We start from the raw sequence: 18,648 nt of genomic DNA, 5'->3' as shown, positions 1-18,648 counted from the left end.
CACACGCTGTCTGCCATCTGCCCTGACAGTGTGAACTGGGATTCATCCGTGAAGAGAACACCTCTCCAACGTGCCAAACGCCACGAATGTGAGCATTTGCCCACTCAAGTCGGTTACGACGATGAACTGGAGTCAGGTCGAGACCCCGATGAGGATGACGAGCATGCAGATGTGCTTCCCGAGACGGTTTCTGACAGTTTGTGCAGAAATTCTTTGGTTATGCAAACCGATTGTTCAGCAGCTGTCCGAGTGGCTGGTCTCAACGATCTTGGAGTGAACATCCTGGATGTGAGGTCCTGGGCTGGTGTGGTTACACATGGTCTGCGGTTGTGAGGCTGGTTGGATGTACTGCCAAATTCTCTGAAACGCCTTTGGAGACGGCTTATGGTAGAGAAATGAACATTCAATACACGAGCAACAGCTCTGCTTGACATTCCTGCTGTCAGCATGCCCATTGCACACTCCCTCAAATTCTTGCAACATCTGTGGCATTGTGCTGTGTGATAAAACTGCCCTTTTCAGAGTGGCCTTTTATTGTGGGCAGTCTAAGGCACACCTGTGCACTAATCATGGTGTCTAATCAGCATCTTGATAGGGCACACCTGTGAGGTGGGATGGATTATCTCAGCAAAGGAGAAGTGCTCACTATCACAGATTTAGACTGGTTTGTGAACAATATTTGAGGGAAATGGTGATATTGTGTATGTGGAAAAAGTTTTAGATCTTTGAGTTCATCTCATACAAAATGGGAGCAAAACCAAAAGTGTTGCGTTTATATTTTGTTGAGTGTAATATATATATTATATATATATATATATATATCTGTTTGAATCACTTAATTAAATCAGAAATGGGCGTGTCTTTGTGTCAGGTACCTGATGTTCATCATGGTGCTCGTGACGGTGGTGGTGTTGAACTGTGTGGTTGTCCTCAATCTGCACTTCAGGACACCGAGCACCCATGTCATGACCGGGTGGACCAAGAGGGTAACTCACTCACACACACACTGGACAATTCTTTTGAACACAATCACTGGATGACAATACATCATAGATACTTCATATCTACATAATAGCAGCTCCAGGTGCATGTCTAGGTCCAAAATGGGCTTAAAGGTACTGCGTCTCTCTTTGTTTACCCCATGGACACAGGCTATAGACATAAAGACAATCCCATGATGCACTGCATGAGGGCTACTTCCGGTGCGCACTGGCACCTGCAGTCCCACTATTAGAAACTGTGAAATGTTGCCAAGATATTCTGCAGTTTCAGTGCCTCGTTGTTTTTTTTAAGTGTTGTAAAAAAACTGTACTTACTTGTTTATTATGTTGAACATTTTTGCCTTTAAATTGCTAAGATTAGCTCAAAATGGTGTCTTGAATCCAGCAGCAGTCTTATTGGCATTAGCCTTATGAATTGGTGTACTTTAAATAAATATTGCAGTTGTACATGGATGCGTATAGTTTTCTCCCTTCTTATATTTTCTGTCCTTAAACAGTTGTGTTTCCCAATTTGCAGAAGAAACTGTTGTACGTAAATGCTGCGAACTTTCGCTATTTGTTGTACTTTCTTCTCAGGTGTTCCTTGAGTGGTTGCCCCGCCTACTGCGTATGTCCCGCCCTCAAGAGTCGGAGCCATACTGGGATGGCGGCCTCGGCGATCCAGCTCAGTGGGCTACATCGCTGCAGCGGAGGAATATTATAGCGTGAAGTCCCGCAGTGAGCTAATGTTTGAGAGGCAGTCGCAGAGACACGGACTGAGAACACGACCTACACATGCTGCGGTACTAATAAACACCTCACCACCACGACCAGTAAACACTGACACCACTTTTCTCGCTCAGTGACTCACCCGCTGTGTGTGTGTTTAGTGACAAAGCCGCAGGAGGAAGGTGGTGTGACCGAGCAGCTGTACGCAGAGCTCAAACCTGGCGTGGACGGAGGCAAATTACATCATCAAACACATGCGAAAACAAGAACGACTACAACGAGGTGAGAGAGATGAAAAGAGGCGGTACGGCGTCTGCAGACAAACCTCTTCAAATAAGGATATGAACATTTATATATGAAGCATTTGGCTTGGACTTTTATCCAAAAGTCATAGCCGCTTAGCCTGTGATGGTGTTTTTCATCCCAAATCATATGACCCTGATTAATTAAGTTTTGTAAATAAATAGAGCCTAGCTTAAAAATGTCAGAGGTGCCCTTTAATGTATCATATTTGTTAATTAAATGTACAGAGGTATGCAATTTGTTCATTCAAGTATTTTATTACAAAGAGGATCGTCCATATGAAATTAACAAGTGGACTCTTGGTCTCAGATTTGCTGTATTTTTATGTATTTGTAGATTTATGGGTTCAGTTTAAAAAAAATACAAGGTTCACACCAAAATAGTTTTTCTTTCAACAATCAAGGCATTATCTGTCAACCTTTATAGATACGGCCCTTTCAAAGTTGGCAAGAAATAGGTGTCAACAACAAAAAGTATCACGACCCTGTTAACCCCCCAAAATGTGAATCAGCCTGCAAATTGTGAATTCCTAAATCTTAACTGCAAATGTGAACACTGAAAAAATCTCACAAAATTGTGAATATTATTATATATATATATATTCAGTTAAGTCGTTTACGATTTCAGTTTCCGCATCAGTTATTGCCGGAAATCTTGATCGCAAGCCCTAATCACTGAAAAAAAAATGGGGAGGGGGGTGTCACTAAGCTGGTGAAGTGGGGCAGCAAAACCCGAGTGCAGCTCTCACTTCTGGTGTCAAGCACCCGGTCCCACTGGGTGTGACCTGCTCCAAAGACAGGTGAGGAGTTTGACTGGGACGGTCCATCTGTCAAACGGTAACGTTAAGTGTCAAACAGACACCTCTCCTGGAGACTCCTGTAAAGTTAGAAAGATATTCACAGATTCAAAGTTCAAGGCTCAATAATCTTAAGAGAAACATTGCAGAAAAGCAAACAACACTAGTTTCTAACCTCAGGAAGGTAGACAATGAGCTACAACCGAATTTTATCCATATGAGCGGTCATCTGAGCTGGAAAAATAATATTGATCTGAACAAGCAGGAGGCGGAGAAACTGAAGCTTAGGGACCATCTACAAAGTGCAAAAACAATGCACCAGAAAAATATTCCTTTTTAAAATTTAAGGGAAATCTTTCATTGTCTAAATTTTCAATATCAATGTTATACGGTGTAGTGACACAAAATTTACTGCACACATTGGTGGGATCCTGCTGTTATACTACAGCACTCAGTTTGGAAAAAATATGCAAAAATGGAATTTTAGTGATTTTTTTTTTTAAATAATTAAAATAAGTAATAAAAATGAGCAATAAAATTCAATTTTTGCACGTGTGAATGTTTGTCTGTCACTATGTGGCCGTAGCAATGGACTGGCATCCTGTCCAGAGTGTATCCTGCCTCATGCCTATGACTGCTGCAAAAGGCTCCGGCCCCCGCCGTGAGCCTTGACTGAAGTAAGCAGTCATACAAAATGAATGAATGAATGAATGAATGAATAACTATCATCAACGATTTATACTATGGTGAAAATTTGACTCAAAGTGGGTCTGACCCCCCCAAAATTCCCCTTTTTGTGGGCCTGTAAGGGTTAGGAAAGAAAGAGGTGATTTGGATGAAAATTATTATTATATTTTAAGATTCTGATGTCATCAATTTCGCCCAAATGTTTTCCTTCCTATTTGGAGTATTAATCTAATATTGTGGATTCTCATATTGGGTGCATATTTCCCTTAATGTGAAAATGAAGCAAATCTGAGACCATGAACTGGGGAGATTTATGAAATAGGTGGATTTCATATGGAATAACCCAAGATTATCTAACAATGATATAATACATGCAAGCAACTAATAAGTACTTTGATAATTAATTATTTACTACTAATTAACCAAACTTTTTTTAAAGTTTGTCATGATTATTTGTAGTGTTCTTGGTTATATACGAGGTCTATTATAAAAGTATCCGACCTTATTATTTTTTCAAAAACCATATGGATTTGAATCACGTGTCATTCGCCTGTGGGCAGTCTTTGAGTGAGGAGTCGCCCACCCTCTCGTCGATTTTTTTCATTGTTTAGGAATGGCTCAGAGACTGTTGCTTTGTTTGATCAAAATTTTTTCAAAACTCTAAGGCACAACTGAGTGGACACCATTCGATAAATTCAGATGGTTTTCGGTAAAAATTTTAACGGCTGATGAGAGATTTTGGTCTGTAGTGTTGCTTTAAGGACGGCCCACGGCGCCTGACGGCGATCTGCGCTTCGAGGCGGCAGCGTCTCGCCGTTTCAAGTTGAAAACTTCCACATTTCAGGCTCTGTTGACCCAGGAAGTCGTCAGAGAACAGAGAATTTCAGAAGAAGTCGGCATGAGAGTTTATTCGGACATTCATTGTTACGGACATTTTGTGTAATGAAAGAACGTGCGGGCAGGAGTCGCATGTTGGGCCGGACCCGACCGCGGGGGGTCGCGACAGGAAAAACCCTCTGTTGGAAACCTTAACGGGCAAGTTGGAACATGCCCAGCTGTTAAACAATTTCTGAGTTACTCACTTGTTGAAAGCCATCAAAAGCCGCCTGAATTTTACAAATGGTTTTCAACACGGAGGTGTTTTTCCTGTCGCGGCGCACACAGATTCGCCAAGTCGGCACGGAAACGACTCGGCAAATTTGCGCGCACGTCTTTCATTACAAAATGTCCTTAAACAGTGGAATGTCCGCATAAAGTCCTCATGCCGGCCTCTTCTGAATCTTCTCTGTTCTCTCACGACGTCCTGGGTGAATTAAGCCTTAAATTAGGATGTTTTCAGGTCGAAAAAGGCCGACGACGGCGCCTGGAAGCGCTGCAGGACGTCCCGCTCCGTAGGAAGTCCTTACAGCGACAGAACACCCCATAATCTCTCATCAGCCGTTAAACTTTTCACCGAAAACCAGCTTAATTTCTCGAATAGTGTCCACTCGGATATTCCTCACAGGTCCAGAAAAATTTTTGATAAAGCAACGCGCGCCGTCTGGAGCAGCGTGTGAAACAAAGGAATTCAGCCGAGAGGGCGGGACCACATCTCACTCAAGGCCTGCCCACAGGGAAATGACGTCACCGACACGCGTGAAAAAACTCACACATGCGCACAAGGGTTCAAGCATGATTGGTGCAATAGCACGTCATTCAAATCCATATAGTTAAAAAAAATAATAAAAGGGTCGGTTTATTATCTAAGAGACCTCGTACATATCTGTAAACTGAATATCATCCTTCTGTCCTGTGCACAACAGCTTTTCCTGTATATTTGTTTTGTGAATTGTTCTGTAATTTATGTCTGTAGTATGGCCCAGCAGAGGGTCACCCTTTGAGTCTGGTCTGCATGAGGTTTCTTCCTCAGAAGGAGTTTTTCCTTACCACTGTTGCTCTGGGGGCTAGTAAGGTGAGACCTTACTTGTGTGGAGCGCCTTGAGGCAACTCTGTTGTGATTTGGCGCTATATGAATGAAAATAAATTGAAATTGAACTATCGTGGACTGTTGAAACATTTAACAACACTGTAGGATATAATATTTAACACAGTTGACACCAAGGATGGAGAGGTTTTCAGGAAACAAGTAGCAGATTAAAAGAAATGTTTAACCTGCTTCACAGGAGAAGGATAACTGGAGCGGCATCGCTCGCACGGTGGACCGGCTCTGTCTCTACCTGGTCACTCCGGTAATGATCTTCGGCACCGTCATCATCTTTGTGATGGGACTCACCAATCACCCTCCACCTCTGCCCTTCAATGGAGACTCCCACAGTTACACAGAGGACAACCCACGGCTGCTGTGACACCAGACAGCAAAAAGCCACTCCTTCACCGCATTTATCTTTTTTCTTTGACTGGGGGTGATGGCGACTTGTCGTTGTAGCTCTGGATTTGATGTAATGTGATGTGACGTGTTAAGCAGGAGTCATCAACCCTGTCCCCGGAGATCACCTTTTCCAGTCCCTGCTCCACCCACTGCTGATGAAACATGCTCAGCCAGTAAAAACCTCTGGAATCACCAGCTGCAGGTAGACGTGGAAAACGTGCAGGACAGATGATTTCCAGGAGTCGGTGATTTCCTGGTGTAAAGCAAATTGACGTTGCATTTTTATTAGTGTGATCTTGTTTGTTTGTCTGTTTGGTTTTTTGAGGAAACATTCAGCACAGAATTTTTTTCAGCACTTCAACAACCAGCAGCTTAGAAAGTTACAGCACATAAATGATCATGTTTTGTGCCGTTTAGACAGGATTTGGATTGAGATGCTTTATAAAAATTCTTCAAAATTGTAATTGTTGCTGGTTTGTTATTTTTGTAGAGCGTAAATCATTCCCCAGTTTGTTTCAGTTTTATGACACATTGCTGCGAAATAAAGTGTGTGATATTAATTAGAAAACATGATGATGGCTGAGATTTCACTGTATTGAAGATCTGCAGATTTGAAGTGTTGTATTTGTTTGTCACTCAGCACCATCCACACATTATTTTCAGAAAGAGTCTGTTTTCTAAATTATTATCATCATGGCCTACTGTGATTGTCACAGCTAAAAGGTATGAGTTAAATCATACTAAGTGGTAATTGCTTCTTAATGCTCAGTCTGTGTGTCTTTTTGACCTCATGCTTTGTGTTGGATGTAAAGCTCCATAAAATATTGTATTCAAACTAAGAGAGATTTTCTTCCTTCTATTCACAGTCTTTGCCATGAAGCTAAAAATTGAGGTCAGGTCCATCCTGTTTCCACTGATCATCCTTGGGATGTTTCTACAGCTTAATTGGAATCCACCTGGGTAAATTCAGTTGATTGGACATGATTTGGAAAGACACACACCTGTCTACATATAAGGTCCCACAGTTGACAGTGCATGTCAGAGCACAAACCAGCATGAAGTCAAAGGATGTCTGTAGACCTACGAGACAGGATTGTCTTGAGTCACAAATCTGGGAAGGGCGCCGAAACATTTCTGCTGCTTTGAATGTCCCAATGAGCACAGTGGCTTCCATCATCCGTTAATGGAAGAAGTTCACATCCACCAGGACTCCAAGATCACTACACTAAGTGATCGGGGATAGAATGGCCTTAGACAGGTTGGTTACCAAGAACTGGATGGTCACTCTGTTAGAGCTCCAGCAGCATTCTTCTGTGGAGAGAGCAGAACTTTCTAGAAGGACAAGCATCTCTACAGCAATCCACCAATCAGGCCTGTAAAGGCACATGGCAGCCCACCTGGAGTTTGCCAAAAGGCACCTGAAGGACTCTCAGACCATGAGAAACAAAATGATCTGGTCTGATGAGACAAAGCTTGAACTCTTTGGCGTGAATGCCAGGTGTTATGTTTGGAGGAAACCTTGGCACCATCCCTACAGTGAAGCGTGGTGACAGCATCATACGATGTAGATGTTTTTCCGTGGGAGGAACTGGGAGACTAGTCAGGATTGAGGGAAAGATCAATGCAGCAACGTACAGAGACATCCAGCTCCAGAGTGCTGTTGACTTGGCACTGGGGTGACTGTTCTTCTTTCAGCAGGACAATGACCGTAAGCACACAGCCAAGATATCTTAGGAGTGGCTTCAGGACAACTCTGTGAAAGTCCTTGAGTGGCCCAGCCAGAGCCCAGATGAATCCAATTGAACATCTCTAGAAAGATCTGAAAATGTCTGTGCACCAACGCTTCACATCCGACCTGATGGAGCTTAAGAGGTGCTGCAAAGACGAATGGGCAAAACTGCCCAAAGATAGGTGCATCAAGCTTGTGACATCATATTCAAGAAGACTTGAGGCTATAATTGCTGCCAAAGGTACATCAATGAAGCATTGAGCAAAGGCTGTGAATACTTACGTACATGCAATTTCTTAGGTTTTTTATTTTAATAATTAGCAAAAATTTCAAAAAAAACCTGTTCATGTTGTCATTATGGGGTGTTGTGAGTAGAATTTGAGAGGAATAAAATCATTTACTCCATTTTGGAATAAGGCTGTACCATAAATGTGGAAAAAAGTGAGCATTGTGAATACTTTACAAATGCACCGTAAGTGTTTGGTGTTGGCAGTGTAACATTGTTTTTTCTTTTGGGTTCAAGTGGTAATCTACATGGCTGCCAGTAATATTATTTGTTTTGTTTTGTTTTATTTCTGTTGGGGTTTAGAACTCAGCCACATGGAGACATGATGGAGACGAGAAAGGGTAGACATATTAAGGATTGTATCCTTTAAGTTGAAGTGATTAAAGTGGTTGAAAAAGGGAGTGGGAATAAACAAGATTTACTTCACCCCACTCCTTTTCAGACTAGATTAAAACTGGATGTATAATCCAGAGATATAAATTGTCACAGTACTGAGCTGTATATTGTTTGAATGCTGTAGGCTTATGGCAGATTGTAGGTTAAGTTGTGCGCATATGATGTTATCTTGTCTTCACTTTTCTGTGGTCCGAATAACCATTCATTCATTCATTCATTCAAATTATTACCTCAATTTTGTAAAGTTTAAAAAACATTTTTTCACTGAGGTCTGAATAAGGTTAATCAATTCAATCAATTTTATTTATATAGCGCCAAATCACAACAAACATTGCCCCAAGGCGCTTTATATTGTAAGGCAAGGCCATACAATAATTACGTAAAAACCCCAATGGTCAAAACGACCCCTGTGAGCAAGCACTTGGCGACAGTGGGAAGGAAAAACTCCTTTTTAACAGGAAGAAACCTCCAGCAGAACCAGGCTCAGGGAGGGGCAGTCTTCTGCGGGACTGTTGGGGCTGAGGGAGAGAACCAGGAAAACACATGCTGTGGAGGGGAGCAGAGATCAATCACTAATGATTAAATGCAGAGTGGTGCATACAGAGCAAAAAGAGAAAGAAACTCAGTGCATTATGGGAACCCCCCAGCAGTCTAAGTCTATAGCAGCATACCTAAGGGATGGTTCAGGGTCACCTGATCCAGCCCTAACTATAAGCTTTAGCAAAAAGGAAAGTTTTAAGCCTAATCTTAAAAGTAGAGAGGGTGTCTGTCTCCCTGATCCGAATTGGGAGCTGGTTCCACAGGAGAGGAGCCTGAAAGCTGAAGGCTCTGCCTCCCATTCTACTCTTACAAACCCTAGGAACTACAAGTAAGCCTGCAGTCTGAGAGCGAAGCGCTCTATTGGGGTGATATGGTACTATGAGGTCCCTAAGATAAGAAGGGACCTGATTATTCAAAACCTTATAAGTAAGAAGAAGAATTTTAAATTCTATTCTAGAATTAACAGGAAGCCAATGAAGAGAGGCCAATATGGGTGAGATATGCTCTCTCCTTCTAGTCCCCGTCAGTACTCTAGCTGCAGCATTTTGAATTAACTGAAGGCTTTTCAGGGAACTTTTAGGACAACCTGATAATAATGAATTACAATAGTCCAGCCTAGAGGAAATAAATGCATGAATTAGTTTTTCAGCATCACTCTGAGACAAGACCTTTCTAATTTAGAGATATTGCGTAAATGCAAAAAAGCAGTCTTACATATTTGTTTAATATGCGCTTTGAATGACATATCCTGATCAAAAATGACTCCAAGATTTCTCACAGTATTACTAGAGGTCAGGGTAATGCCATCCAGAGTAAGGATCTGGTTAGACACCATGTTTCTAAGATTTGTGGGGCCAAGTACAATAACTTCAGTTTATCTGAGTTTAAAAGCAGGAAATTAGAGGTCATCCATGTCCTTATGTCTGTAAGACAATCCTGCAGTTTAGCTAATTGGTGTGTGTCCTCTGGCTTCATGGATAGATAAAGCTGGGTATCATCTGCGTAACAATGAAATTTAAGCAATGCCGTCTAATAATACTGCCTAAGGGAAGCATGTATAAAGTGAATAAAATTGGTCCTAGCACAGAACCTTGTGGAACTCCATAATTAACCTTAGTCTGTGAAGAAGATTCCCCATTTACATGAACAAATTGTAATCTATTAGATAAATATGATTCAAACCACCGCAGCGCAGTGCCTTTAATACCTATGGCATGCTCTAATCTCTGTAATAAATTTTATGGTCAACAGTATCAAAAGCGGCACTGAGGTCTAACAGAACAAGCACAGAGATGAGTCCACTGTCTGAGGCCATAAGAAGATAATTTGTAACCTTCACTAATGTTTCTGTACTATGATGAATTCTAAAACCTGACTGAAACTCTTCAAATAGACCATTCCTCTGCAGATGATCAGTTAGCTGTTTTACAACTACCCTTTCAAGAATTTTTGAGAGAAAAGGAAGGTTGGAGATTGGCCTATAATTAGCTAAGATAGCTGGGTCAAGTGATGGCTTTTTAAGTAATGGTTTAATTACTGCCACCTTAAAAGCCTGTGGTACATAGCCAACTAATAAAGATAGATTGATCATATTTAAGATCGAAGCATTAAATAATGGTAGGGCTTCCTTGAGCAGCCTGGTAGGAATGGGGTCTAATAGACATGTTGATGGTTTGGATGAAGTAACTAATGAAAATAACTCAGACAGAACAATCTGAGAGAAAGAGTCTAACCAAATACCGGCATCACTGAAAGCAGCCAAGATAACGATACGTCTTTGGGATGGTTATGAGTAATTTTTTCTCTAATAGTTAAAATTTTATTAGCAAAGAAAGTCATGAAGTCATTACTAGTTTAAGTTAAAGGAATACTCGGCTCAATAGAGCTCTGACTCTTTGTCAGCCTGGCTACAGTGCTGAAAAGAAACCTGGGGTTGTTCTTATTTTCTTCAATTAGTGATGAGTAGTAAGATGTCCTAGCTTTACGGAGGGCTTTCTTATAGAGCAACAGACTCTTTTTCCAGGCTAAGTGAAGATCTTCTAAATTAGTGAGACGCCGTTTCCTCTCCAACTTACGGGTTATCTGCTTTAAGCTGCGAGTTTGTGAGTTATACCACGGAGTCAGGCACTTCTGATTTAAAGCTCTCTTTTTCAGAGGAGCTACAGAATCCAAAGTTGTCTTCAATGAGGATGTAAAACTATTGACGATATACTCTATCTCACTTACAGAGTTTAGGTAGCTACTCTGCACTGTGTTGGTATATGGCATTAGGGAACATAAAGAAGGAATCATATCCTTAAACCTAGTTACAGCGCTTTCTGAAAGACTTCTAGTGTAATGAAACTTATTCCCCACTGCTGGGTAGTCCATCAGAGTAAATGTAAATGTTATTAAGAAATGATCAGCCAGAATGGAGTTTTCAGGGAATACTTTTAAGTCTTCAATTTCCATACCATAAGTCAGAACAAGATCTAAGATATGATTAAAGTGGTGGGTGGACTCATTTACATTTTGAGCAAAGCCAATTGAGTCTAATAATAGATTAAATGCAGTGTTGAGGCTGTCATTCTCAGCATCTGTGTGGATGTTAAAATCGCCCACTATAATTATCTTATCTGAGCTAAGCACTAAGTCAGACAAAAGTTCTGAAAATTCACAGAGAAACTCACAGTAACGACCAGGAGGACGATAGATAACAACAAATAAAACTAGTTTTGGGACTTCCAATTTGGATGGACAAGACTAAGAGTCAAGCTTTCAAATGAATTAAAGCTCTGTCTGGGTTTTTGATTAATTAATAAGCTGAAATGGAAGATTGCTGCTAATCCTCCGGTTCGGCCCGTGGCGGTTACACACCTCAGCCACATGGGATATGCAGCCACTACATTCTGAGTGCCGGTCCCAAGCCCGGATAAATGAGGAGGGTTCCGTCAGGAAGGGCATCTGGCGTAAAACAAGCCAACCAACTATGCAGACTAAGAATCAAATTTCCATACCGGATCAGTCGCGGCCCGGGTTAACAACGTCTGCCACCGGTGCTGTTGCCCAACAGGGTGCTGGTGGAAATTGGGCTACTGCTGGGTGAAGATGACGAAGAAGAGGAGGAGAACGTTTCCACAAACAGTGGGAGAAGAAGAAAACTAGAAGGGTGAAAATGAGAGTGGGGACTTTGAATGTTGGTAGTATGACTGGTAAAGGGAGAGAGCTGGCTGATGATATGATGGAGAGGAGAAAGGCAGACATATTGTGTGTGCAAGAGACCAAGTAGAAGGGAAGTAAGAGCAGGAGCATCGGCGGTGGGTACAAGTTGTTGTACCATGGTGAGGACAGGAAGAGAAATGGTGTTGGGGTCATTTTGAAGGAAGAGTATGTTAAAAGTGTGTTGGAGGTTAAACGAGTGTCTGACAGGGTGATGAGTGTGAAGTTGGAAATTGAAGGGGTGATGATGAATATCATCAGTGCATATGCCCCACAGGTAGGTTGTGAGATGAAGGAGAAAGAAGATTTCTGGAGTGTGTTAGATGAGTTGGTGGAGAGTGTGCCCAAGCATGAAAGAGTGGTGATAGGAGTGGACTTCAATGGGCATGTTGGGTGAAGGGAACAGAGGTGATGAGGAAGTAATGGGTAGATATGGTATCAAGGAGAGGAATGGGGAAGACAGATGGTAGTTGATTTTGCAATGGCTGTGGTGAATACCTACTTTAAGAAAAGGGAGGAGCACAGGGTAACATATAAGAGTGGAGGAAGGTGCACACAGGTGGACTAGATTCTTTACAGGAGATGCAAGCTAAAAGAAATCAGAGACTGTAAGGTGGTGGTAGGAGAGTGTCGTTAGACAGCATAGGATGGTTGTTTGTAGGATGACTTTAGAGGTAAAGAAGAAGAAGAAGAGAGTGAGAGCTCAAGAAAGGATCAGATGGTGGAAGCTGAAGGAGGAAGACTGTTGTGTGAAATTTATCAAGCAGGTGAGAGAAGCACTGGTTGGAGGGGAAGCAATTTTGGACAACTTGAAAAGTACTGCAGATGTGGTGATGGAGACACCTAGGACAATACTGGGTATGACATCTGGACAGTGGAAGGAAGATGAGGAGACTTGGTGGTGGAATGAAGAGGTCCAGGAAAGCATGAGGAGAAAGAGGGTGGCGAAAAAGTTTTGGGATAGTTGGAAAGATGAAGAAAATAGACAGGAGTACAAGGAGATGCAGCGTAAGGCAAAAAGAGAAGTGGCAAAAGTGAAGGGCATATTGCGAGCTGTACAAGAAGTTGAATAGTAAGGAAGGAGAAAAAGACTTGTACCGATTGGCCAGACAAAGGGACAGAGCTGGAAAGGATGTGCAGCAGGTTAGAGTGGTAAAAGATGCACATGGTAATGTGCTGACAAGTGAGGAGTGTGTGCTGAGAAGGTGGAGGGAATATTTTGAAGAGCTGATGAATAAAGAAAATGAGCAAGAGAAAAGGCTGGATGATATGTGGTGAGAGTAAATCAGGAAGTACAAGAGATTAGTAAGGAAGAAGTGAGGGCTGCTATGAAGAGGTTGAAGAGTGGAAAGGCAGTTGGTCCAGATGACATTCCAGTGGAGACATGGAAATGTCTAGGAGAGACGGCAGTAGAGTTTCTAACTGGACTGTTTAATAAAATCTTGGAAAGTGAGAGGATGCCTGAGGAGTGGAGATGAAGTGTGCTGGTTCCTATTTTCAAGAACAAGGGTGATTTGCAGAGCTGCAGTAACTACAGAGGCATAACGTTGATCAGCCACAGCATGAAGTTATGGGAAAGAGTAGTAGAAGCTAGGCTTAGAAAACAGGTGAAGATCTGTGAGCAGCAATATGGTTTCATGCCGAGAAAGAGCACTACAGAGGCAATGTTTGCTCTGAGAATACTGTTGGAGAAGTACAGAGAAGGCCAGAAAAAGTTACATTGTGTGTTTATGGACTTAGAAAAAGCTTATGATAGGGTGCCAAGAAAAGAGCTGTGGTATTGTATGAGGAAGTCTGGAGTGGCAGAGAAGTATGTTAGGGTAGTACAGGACATGTACAAGAATAGTGTGACAGTGGTGAGATGTGCAGGGGGAATGACAGACTCATTCAAGGTGGAGGTGGGATTACACCAATGATCAGCTCTGAGCCCTTTCTTGTTTGCAGTGGTGATGGACAGGTTGACGGATGAGATCAGACAGGAATCCCCATGGACTATGATGTTTGCAGATGACATTGTGATCTGTAGTGAGAGTAGAGAGCAAGTTGAGTCTAGTCTGGAGAGGTGGAGATATGCTTTGGAGAGAAGGGGAATGAATTCACACGTGTGTGAATGGGAGGGAGCCCAGTGGAATAGTGCAGTTACAAGGAGTAGAAGTGGCAAAAGTAGATGAGTTTAAATATTTGGGGTCAACTGTTCAAAGTAATGGGGAGTGTGGTAGAGAGTGCGACCCCTAACGGGAACAGCTGAAAGACAAAGAAGAAGTCTGAATAAGTTACACATTGCACTTAAAGTTTTACAGTCAAACTGTTTATTTTAAAACTTCAACCTAGCTCCAACTGTTTAATTTTTGCCTCTCTCTCTCTCTCTCTCTCTCTCTCTCTCTCTCTCTCTCTCCCTCTCTTTTTTGGACAGTGGTGTGAACATTGTAGTATTTACATAATGTTCTTTTTTCCATATTTTGAAAGATGATGGCAGTGCAGTACAGTTTGGTGTACTATGTGTATAATTGGTGTCAAATGGTGAAATGTTCCTTGCTCAAGTATTGTATTTGATACTGTGCTTTTCCAAAGTATAAATGAGGCCTAATATAGCTGTAAATGGTTAACTTTATCTATGAAAGTGCTGATTTTGAGAAGGACATTAATTTTTTTTTTGGGGGGAATTATAGTAATTTTCCGACTGTTCATTTGAATGCCTGTATTGGACTAGGCAGGGAAATCTGTTGGCACACCAGCCCCAACAAGACTTTTTTTCACCAGCCGCCACTGGTGTCTAACAATTAGGATGTGCTAAATGAAGAGGACAAGTTTCATTGTGTGTATGTACGAGGTCTGTTAGAAAAGTATCTGACCTTTTTATTTTTTTCAAAAACCATATGGATTTGAATCACGTGTGATTGCATCAGCCAAGCTTGAACCTTCGTGTGCATGCGTGAGTTTTTTCACGCCTGTCGGTTGCGTCATTTGCCTGTGAGCAGGCTTTGTGTGAGCAGTGGTCCACCCCTCTCGTCGGATTTTTATTGCGAATAAATGTCTGAACGATTTGGAGCTTTGCTGCATCAATTTTTTTCCAGAAACTGTGAGAGACCTCCAGGTGGACACCGTTTGGAAAATTAATATGCCTTTCAGGGACGATTTTATGGAGATTATACAGATTAAGGAGCATTACTGCCGCTTTAAGGACGGCCCACCACTGCTGAGAGCGCGGCGCGCTCCCAGCGCTGATCGACATGCTCAGACCCCGCTGAAACAACCAGATCATTTCCAACGTGAAGGCGTTGTTGATCCGGGACCTCGTCTGCCTTTCACAAAAAGGCAGAAGGCATGGACATCAGCACTTTTTCGGCACATTCCACTGTTAAAGGAGTTTTTTTCATGGAAAGAAAAGCGGAGGGACGTGCCACGGAGCCGTTCATTAAGCGGGACAAAACCACCTCGGTGTTGGTCTCACAGGACAGCTTTCAGGTGGATTTCAGATGGATTCCGGTTGCTTTTCAGTTGTGTGATTATCCGATTGTGATTGTGCATGAGCTGGACATGCCCCAACATGTCCTGGAAGGCTTCATCATGGCGTTGCTTTGCGCCATGCGGCTCCACCGCGACGCGCGGAACTCCGCTCCTCTTTCCATGACAAAAACTCCTGTAACAGTGTAATGTGCCGTTCATTTCTAAACTGGATGCTGTCTTGATCCGGTATGTCGTCTGACTAGCACAGGAATTGTGAAAAGACGTGGACATCAGCACTTTTTCAGCACATTAAGACAGACGTGCGGAGGAGTTCCGTGCGTCGCGGTGGAGCCAAACGGTGTCCACCTGGAGGTCTCTCACAGTTTCTGGAAAAAAATTGATGCAGCAAAGCTCCAAATCGTTCAGACATTTATTCGCAATAAAAATCCGACGAGAGGGGTGGACCACTGCTCACACAAAGCCTGCTCACAGGCGAATGACGCAACCGACAGGCGTGAAAAAACTCACGCATGCGCACGAAGGTTCAAGCTTGGCTGATGCAATCACACGTGATTCAAATCCATATGGTTTTTGAAAAAATAAGAAGGTCCGATACTTTTCTCACAGACCCTGTATGTTTATGTACAATAACAATAAAGGCTCTATTCTATTTTCTGTGGTGACCCCTAACGGGAGCAGCCGAAACAATAAGAAAATTTGTCTTGGGGTTTATCTTATTTTTAAACCCATTAATGGTTTGGTTTTGATTTACAACCCCAATTCCAATGAAGTTGGGACGTTGTGTAAAATGTAAATAAAAATAGAAATTCAGAGGCTAAACTCAGGAAATGTATGTAGACAATTGGAGTTCAAACTTGGACAACATGAACACAAAGAAACATAAAGGCAAAACCAAATGACACATCAGCAACCAAAAAACAGAAAAGCGGACTTTAAGTAGACTGTGAGGCGACTGCAATTGACAGCAGGTGCACAGATGGCTGAATGGATTCAGCAAACAGGAAAAATTTAACCAAACAAGAACAGAGAATACTATGACAAAGTAAAACAGGAAGTGGGAAAAAACTGACAAACCAACTGAATAAACCAAACTTCAATAAAACTTAGAAACGAGACTATCAAAACACACATTTAAAGAATAAACCAGAACTAAAAACACTAAATAGTCACAAAGAAGAACACAGAAATAATGATCAGAACATAGAACACAACATTAAAGGGCATGTCACACAGAAATCATAACAGTTTAGATTTAGGCTGTTGGTGACCATCCAGTGATACACCAGGATTACTTTGTGCACTTCTGTGACTGGTTTCACACTATATGGGCGTTAACAACAAACAGCTACAGAGACCGCTGAAAACAAAGTACTCGTGGGTACTTAAGACACACTTATTTTCCCTTTAGTATGGCTCGGATACTGGCATAGATGGAGCTGCATTTCCTGTATATTTGTTTAGTAAATTGTGTCAGTATCATGGCCCAAACAGAGGGTCACCCCTTTGAGTCTGGTCTGCTTGAGGTTTCTTCCTCAAATCATCAGAGGGAGTTTTTCCTTACCACTGTTGCCTGTGTGCTTGCTCTGGGGGTTGGTAAGGTTAGACCTTACTTGTGTATGTATTATTTGGTGCTATATAAATGAAAATAAATTTAAAAAATTGAAATTGCACTCGAGTGTTTCTGACAGCAATGACGTAGGTTTTAGAGACGTACTAGCACATGCTTGAATGGAATCTATTTGCCACTCAGGCCTATTGTATGTAGCACAGATTCCATCACATACAATTTGGCCAAGCACCTCAAGTGGATTTTGGCTCCTCTAGTGGGTAACTCAGACCACCATGTGGAGAACACACAAGATTTTGTGAACAAAATCAAGGACCTGCAGCTGGAGGCAGATGAAACTATGATGTCATTTGATGTGACTTCGTTGTTCAGCTGCATCCCCACCGCTGAGGCCATCTCAGCTGTGAGGCAGAGACTGCTGGAAGATGTGTCTCTACCTGAAAGGACCAAACTCACACCAGACCGCATCTGCCAACTCTTGGAGATCTGTCTTAACACCACGTATTTCCTGTTTAGGGGGAATTACTACAGGCAGATCCATGGTTGTGCGATGGGGTCTCCGGTATCCCCCATTGTGGCCAATCTGTACATGGAGCGAGTGGAGAAGACAGCCTTGACGTCGTTCACGGGCATCTCTCCCAGTTACTGGTTCAGATATGTCGATGACACATGGGTTAAAATCAAGCAACAGGAGGTCGAGGACTTTACAGAACACATCAATTCGGTGGACGCCAATATCAAGTTCACACGTGAGGATGCCAGAAACAACCATTTAGCCTTCTTGGACTGTGATGTTAACGACTGGAGAGAACAGGCAGCTCCAGACAGAGGTTTACAGAAAACCCACTCACACTGACCAATATCTGCTCTTTGGCTCAAACCACCCCCTTGAACACAAGCTCGGGGTGATCAGGACTCTTCAACACAGAGCCCTACAGGTGCCCACAACTGCAGAGGGAAGGGCTAAAGAGCAACAACTTGTCCGGAAAGCCCTCACAGTATGTGGGTACCCACGTTGGTCCCTGGACAAAGTGCAGAAGTCCCAGAAAACAAAGAGACCAGATAGACAGGAGACAGAGACAAGAAGAAGAGGAGTGTCTCTCCCTTATTTAGCAGGAGTAGGGGAAAAACTACAGAGGATCTTCAGACAGCACAAAATCCCAGTTTACTTTAAACCAGTCAACACCTTGAGACAGAAATTAGTTCACCCTAAGGACAGGATCCCTAGTTACAAACAGAGCAATGTAGTGTATCATATCAGATGTCAGGAAAACTGTAATGAACACTACATAGGTGAGACGAAGCAACTTTTACAAAATCTTAGCCAGAGAGAAGAAATGGTTTGAGAGAGGTGTCAAGGAAGCATTCTTTGTAAAACAGTTGAAACCCAGCCTTAACCACGGAGCGGGTCTCAGACATGCTTTGTCCCCTGTTTACAATGTGGTACTCAGGTCAAAGCAGTTTCAGTCTTTTGTTCGTGGTAATGAGTCATTCACGTCATCAGGAGAGAGTCGTCAAGGGAGCCATCAGGGGAGGCTTCCGTCCTGTCATTAGGAGAGTGCTAACTAGAGCACAATAGGTGCTAATTAGAGCTATTGTAT

General features: G+C 42.4%; 1 pseudogene; it reads left to right on the top strand.

Annotated features, from left to right (window-relative positions):
• Positions 1-1,846, top strand: part of LOC117512943 — a 2,908-nt pseudogene extending 1,062 nt beyond the window's left edge.
• Positions 1,847-18,648: the final 16,802 nt, after the last annotated feature.

Source organism: Thalassophryne amazonica, chromosome 1 (genome assembly GCF_902500255.1).
Source record: "Thalassophryne amazonica chromosome 1, fThaAma1.1, whole genome shotgun sequence".
Lineage (NCBI taxonomy): Eukaryota > Metazoa > Chordata > Actinopteri > Batrachoidiformes > Batrachoididae > Thalassophryne > Thalassophryne amazonica.
The sequence above is the reverse complement of the archived record's forward strand: the minus strand, read 5'-3'. Positions and strand labels throughout refer to the sequence as shown.